This window comes from Cynara cardunculus (assembly GCF_001531365.2).
Source record: "Cynara cardunculus var. scolymus isolate 2C chromosome LG 7, CcrdV1, whole genome shotgun sequence".
In the NCBI taxonomy this organism is placed as follows: domain Eukaryota; kingdom Viridiplantae; phylum Streptophyta; class Magnoliopsida; order Asterales; family Asteraceae; genus Cynara; species Cynara cardunculus.
This window is the reverse complement of record NC_037534.1, coordinates 15,556,118-15,563,205: the sequence shown is the minus strand read 5'-3', so window position 1 is coordinate 15,563,205 and position 7,088 is coordinate 15,556,118.

Sequence of the window (7,088 nt, the reverse complement as noted above, 5' to 3'; positions counted from 1 at the left end):
GTTGCAACAAAAGAAAATAAATAATTTAATTATTTCAATGTTTACTAATAATTACGTCGATAAAAAAGGAAAATTTGAGAAAAAAAGAAAATTGGGATTCAGATACTCAGAAAAACCTCATTGTTGGTGGTTCATCCTTATATACATACAAAATTGCTATGGTGTCCATTTTTCTACCAACCAACCTTCTCCAAAAAATCAACAACCAAAGTTATGAAATTGAATAATTTTATCTCCAAATATAAACATGATATACAAGAGAAACTAAGAATAATAACATCAAATATCATTTCTTCTCTTGCAAAGGTCTTTGGCTTCGACTGTAATTTGGGTCCATTTAGATTTTCCACATGTACCTGAGAGATCACATATTTTATGGCGTCATTAAAAAATGGACTAATTTCACGCATGTCCTTCTGACACACGTTGTCCATTTCTCTTCGAACCAATCACCGTAAAATGACGTGCAAAAAAAAAATCATCATTTCACATTTTTCGAAGCATCATTTTTCTCTCTCTTCTTTCTTTCTCATCACACCTATAAATAGCTATCTTACCCTCTCTTTTTCCCCTTAAACGAACATTCTCATACAAAAAAACTCTCTCATATTATGTGCAAGCAAGAACACCCAAAAATCCTTCAAACCAGTTCCTTCTTCTTCTCTAAAGAAAACATGTTTGTCAATTTTTTTTTGCTGTTAATTTTCAAGAAACATGTTTTTTATTTAATTTTCTTCTTTTTTCCTTTTAAATACAAACAACTGGTCATATAAATATTTCTATTTCTTGATTTATACTAACTGTGTTTCTAAAATCTTCTTGAAAATCCTAATTTCTTTTGGTTTTTCAAATGAAAAGTTTATCTTTCAAACTTTTGTTTCAAATGTGCTTTCTAACATAATATTGTGTACGATTCCATTTTGTTTCTTCTTCTCTCTAAAACAAAAATGGTTGCTACTTCAAACGTACATTTTGGTCTTGAAGATTGCTCCTTCAAACCAAACAATCACGTTGCACTACTGGAAATCCCCATAGACAAACCCCAGTTTGCGGATGTTGCTCCTTTCCTCAAGAACGGTGTACTAGAATATACTCTCACCTTCCAACCTGCCATGGTGAAGGATATCCTGAGACAGTTTTGGTACACTGCTGAAGCAAAGATGCTGAAGGACAAGGATAGAAACTCCATTGTCAAGATCCTCTGTGAGATCAACAATATGACGTTGAGTTTTGGCTTTATAATGGTTTGCACCGCTCTATGGCTCCCAAAGAGCGTTTCCTACTCCAGCAATCCAGACAATGATCATATCGTCAAATTTCTAGACGATATTCACTATGACTGGCTGCTAAAGAAAGACTATGACTTAGAGATCAACAAGTCGCTGACCAAGATTGAGAAGAATCGGATGACAACGATCTGACAATACATGTTCTCTCACTTCATTCAGTGCATGGGTGGGAAAACAGGAGGCCAAGATCAAGCAAGCAGGGTGGTGTTGAACATCGTTTGTTCAGTTATCAGAGATATCAACATCAACTACGCTCAGCTTATCTTTGATGACTTGGTACTGAAGCTAAACAAGAGCCAATGGGAAAAGGTGGCTTCCTACACTAGGTTCCTGAGTGAGATTCTAGCCAGGATCTTAGCAACAAAGTACCCCGCTCAAAGCAACCTTCCCATCTACAGGCTTGGATCAAAGATTTTTTATCACAAGTCCAAGCCATCAGATGTTTGTTTATTTCCTCAAATGTTGACTGTGGCAAACCCCCTCAGTCAACCTCAGTTACTACCTCCTTAACCTCTCGAAAGAGGACACCATCTGAAGCCACTCTTAATCCCTTAAGGAGGGTTAACAAAACCATAAAGGGAAAGCCATCTAAGCTGGCTGAGACCTCTCAACAGGTCTCAACTATTGAAGTCTGTCTTACACCTGAGGCATCTGTTTTTCCCCTTCCTACCTCCTCAGTAATATCTTTAGTTGTTGTCATATGTGTGGCACATATTAAACCACTTCAGTGACTCAAATCACTAAATGTGTGATTTCCAGCATAGCCACTGTTGATCCTTCACATCTCTTCTCAACTGTTCTCTCCTTCCCTCCTTCTTTGGTCTTTATTAGATAAGTTGATGACCCAATGGTGGTTGTCCCCACTATTATCACCACAGGAACCCCTGAGAATGCTCCTCTCGACTCCCCTCAGCAACGTGCTGCTGATCCTCTCGACAACACATTTGAGATGTTCAGCGGTAATTCTTCAGATACTATTGATGAACCCTCAGGTATACACCAAACCCCCTCCCTTTCTTTATTTGTTACTAACCCAAAGATCTCTCATGTTCAATGTTCTCCTCTCTCTACAGGTCTTATGGAGACTGAACCCCCAGTCACTAAGACTGACGCCTATGATATGGCTCGGGATGTCAAGCTGCTTCTCCCTGCTGTTGCGACCATTCTTGACAAAATGGACAAAGTTCAACAAGTAATTCCCTCGAATGATGACCTAGTTCACGACCCCACTGTTGTCCAAGCTGAGGTTGGTGAAGTCAAAGAAGAGATGAACTCCATGAAGATGGGAATCCAGCAAAACTCTGAAGCTGTCGCTGCTCTCTCCACCAAGGCTGAAGATGTTTAGCCTCAGCTTACCAATCATGGTGAGCAACTTGAATGGATTTTCCAGCTTCTATAACAACTAACACCTGTCCCTACACCCTCCTTCAGTGTAGCTGATCATCATCAACTGGATATGGTCGTTGAGCTCAACCTTCGTCAAGCTAAACCCATTGCCTCCATGGAGCAAAAGCTGCAAAACCTGGTTTCTCACCTCCCTCTCTCAGGTAATGGTATTGATGATGACAAAGAAGGGGAGAAGGACCTTGGGGAGAAGGCATTGGAAAACGCTACAGAGAATGCCTGGAAGAAGACCCTTGAGGATGCCATTGATGATGATGTTGTGGTTACTCTTAACCATGAAGACCTTCTTCCTTCTACCTCTGCATTTTCAAATGTTGGTGAAGATGAGAAAGATGATGAGGAGGAGGAGGATTCTAAGCCTTAGATCCCAAATGCAGGTATGGATCTTGGTGGTKATGATGATGACGATGATAATTTCTCCGTTCAGATCATACCAAGACAGCCTGCTAAAGGAATCTCCTTCAGAGAACCTGTTTCCCATAGGGGAGAGATCATTGCACTAGCACTCCCACTTTGGAAAAGAGAAATGAGTCGTTGAATAAAACCTTGCCCTACTTCTTGGGGAATTCAGCCAATCTGAGGATGCAAATACTTATTCATAGTTTGTACCCTCCACCTCAAAAGTTGAACCTTCTATTCCTATATCTCTATCTCTCTGTGCAACGCATACCCTCAATCTCTCAACCCATCTTCCTTCTTTTGAAATCCTTGAGGATGATGAAGATGAAAATGAAGCCTTCAATCTCATACCCAAGAAGTCATCAAGACAACCTGTATGCTCAGAGGTTGAAGAAGACCCGAGGATGACTCAGCTTATAAGTCAACTTGACCAATCCAGAGTAAAACTTCCTCTTCATACCTCTGGATGTGGTGAGTTCAACTTCCTCTCTGAAGCTGAACGTGAAGAACCCCTGAAAGTTGAACAAGAGCTGAAGGAATATCATCAACAACTTAAAGATAGACTGGATTTAGCCAAGACTCTAGATGATCAAGTTGTTCCAAATTAGTCCAACTTTGTACCTTTCCGGCATAATCTTAATTCACTTAAAGCCTTCCTTTCAACTCGTGTGTGATAGTCTTGTAAACATTATTTTTTTCCTCGAGCCAACTAGTGGAAAAGTATCCATCGTTTGAACTTTCCTTATCTCCTGAGGTGAATAAAGACTTCACGGTGGCTATGATCAGATGCCAGTATTGGTTCACTTTTGACTATCCTCCACCAAACTCAAAGCCTTGCTAGAAGACGTTCCACAAGGTTCATCGGGACATTTTCTTCAACAACTGAACTATCATCACAGTTCGGCACCGTCACTATATATTTTCTTTTTCTTTATCTTAAATCATTTTTTTAGTCTTCATCATTTACTCCCCTTTATTTTAGGCTTCCATACCATAGTTGGGTTCATTAGGTTGTTTGCCGCTTGCTGAAGGGAAGTTTCATAGAAAAATCCTCTTAGTGCTCAAGCCCGACTCTTAAAAGAAGTTGAACAGAAAAAACAAAGGGTATTGACGTTGAAGAATAAGGATCTGAATTGGTGCAGAGAAAGGATCAAAACAAGAATGAGCCCTTACAAAATTTCGAATGTCACAATCACTGGGCCAATGAAAGATGGTGCTCTTTTGGTTTCTATGGTCATACTCCGAGAGAACAATGATGCTATCACTGAGTATCCTTCCTTTTTCAGTAAGTGTGGTTTTATGAATGGCTCGAGATTCGACAGGCAATTCAGAAGTCTAAATCCACGCACAAGTCTTACATTGAAGAAGTTCTGAATGAACTATTCAACAAGGTGTCGAAGATCATCGAGGTTCCTTCTCTGCCACAGAAGTCCTCTCGACGAAGGAACCTTTATGATCCTGAAGAAGGTTCATCCCACAAGAACAAGCATGAAACAAAATTCTCAGTGGATGATCTCTTCAAGGATAGAAAGAAGCCAGATATCTGAATGTTGAATCTATCACTGCCTGAAAATGGACCCTTTATTCCCAATACAGTACAAGTGAAACCTGAATATAGACTTTTGTTCAATGACTATGATGGTCAGTACAAGTTTCAGCGAGTGTCTGAGTTCCGTCTTTGCCCAATAGATCACCTTGCATTTCTTCGAACTTTACTAAACGAAGATCTCTATGGAGAGATGATGGACTGCAAGATTCGAAAAAAATGCTCAGAAGAAAGATTCAAGGAGAAGATGTCTCTGACTACATCAACTTCGACAATCTATATTAGAAAACTTTTCAGTCTTGTAAACTTGTATATCCTTTATCTTTCTTTCAGTGTATACCTTTTATGTTTTAAGTCTACCAAAACCAATTGTAATCAATTGTAATATTTCTCTTGTAAGATATTTCAATAAAATGATTCGTTCACAGAAAAAGATTCCTCAAAAGAGTAAATGGGACATGTACTGATGAGTTATATTTATTTCTTACTTTCTTTGACACTCTTCTAGTCAATGAATATTCTCTCGGTATTTAGTTATTTATATTATGTAAGTTTATTCTTTCCTTGTAATCCTTTACAATTAAAGTAAATTTCAGTAATAAACTTTATCACTGAAGAAGATCCCAAAACAGTTAAAAGGGACAAGTATTTTTACTAGTACATTTTCCTTACTGTAATATCGAAGCAATTTTCTTTATGTTGCTTTGTCATCATCAAATTGGGGGAGATTGTTGATCCTCTCTTAGTGATTTGATGATAATCTTTTTTATCTTACGAAGTGTATTACCTCTTTATTCAGCTTCAACGATCATCAGGAAGACAAAACTTACATCATAGAACCTTCAGTGATATCGAAGATAAAGCAAAAGATAGAGACAAGCAGTTCGTGATCTAATGCGGTTTTTAGTGATAACAAGACTGTCTACACAAGTGTGAAATCTACTCAAGATTCAGCATACACTGAAGACACCTCAACGTTATTCTAGTGTCAGCGATCAAACGAATCTTGTGGAACAAGATTAGTTTTTATCTTGTCCTCCTACACACAAAGGACAAACCCATACCTCTCAATGTAAAGTACCCATATAGAGTCACTTTATTGTCTCCAAGCATGCTTACCTACTTTGTGAAAGGCTATTGTTCATATACTACAAAAGCTTGTATATCTGAAACAAAGGACAAACTCACATCTAGAAGCTTGCCACGTACTTTATACCGTCAGACTTGCATTTAATGCAACATGTATAAATAGCTGAGAAGCTTTTCCTTTTCAGTAACCAGTGCTGAACTAAGCGAAGTTTGAGGAAGCAAACTGATGCCAAGAATTCTACTTCTTGAAGATCAACTCTCTATCTAAGAGAAAGACTTCCTCACAAGCACAAGATTTCTTAACCTTTTCTTTTAGCAAGTCTTTTATTTCTCGCTTTATGTATCTTGTGTGTTTCTTTGATTGTTTAAATAAGTTCTATATCTTATATTTTCCGCAAACAATCTATAAAAATTTATATTGATCTTTTTTATCAATAAAGGATTTTAAAAAGTGAAAACTGTTGTGTTTGTATTCATCCCCCTTTTTACAAAATGTTACCTTTAAAATCTTGTAGATCCAGTTGGGACCAACACAAGTTCTTCTGCGTACTTTTCTATAGCTATGAGATCATACTCCATAGCTAACTATGTGTTTTAAGGATTTTCATATTATATTGTCCCTCCAAGTATGATCACAAACCAACCGGTTGCTTGGAGTCTTTATCATCTGAAATCCAATAAGAATCAACTCTTCATCACTCACAAGATATAAAGAATAAGAGAATTTGTAGTCACAAGTTTGTCTTAGATATCTTATCACTTTGGTTCGAGTATATATTCTATCTGGTTAGCATAAGTTGGGTATGATAAAGCTTGCATCAAGATTCTCATATCTCTTAAATATCCTCATCGAGTAATGGCATTTCCTCTATCATCGATAGAATTAATGGTTGACCATAGTACCTCACAATACGTTTTTAACATTTATCTTGCACTAGTCAATATGACTAGGCTATATCAAGTACACACACGTATTAGTGGTTTCACAATGACATTGGCCAAATGTAATTGTCAATGCACCATACATGAGGGTCCTTGTCACCACCACTGTATTTTTAACACATGTTCATATGTCAACGATCTATAATTGACAACCTTAGGCATCCTATTTCTAGGATACTAATTGTTTTATTTCCCTTTCCATCACCTTAGCCATCTTCAATGATAAATATATCATCACACTCGATCATGTCTTGGTGAAACTTTTCATAGCCTTTTATTAGAGTTTCATTTAGGTCATACCCTTGATGACACAAGTTTGCAACATTTTGCTCATTGGCTTGGTACTATTATTTTCATCAACAATTTCTAAAAGTTGTTTTGATGAATTTTATCCAAATTTATTGGATTTCATCAAATCA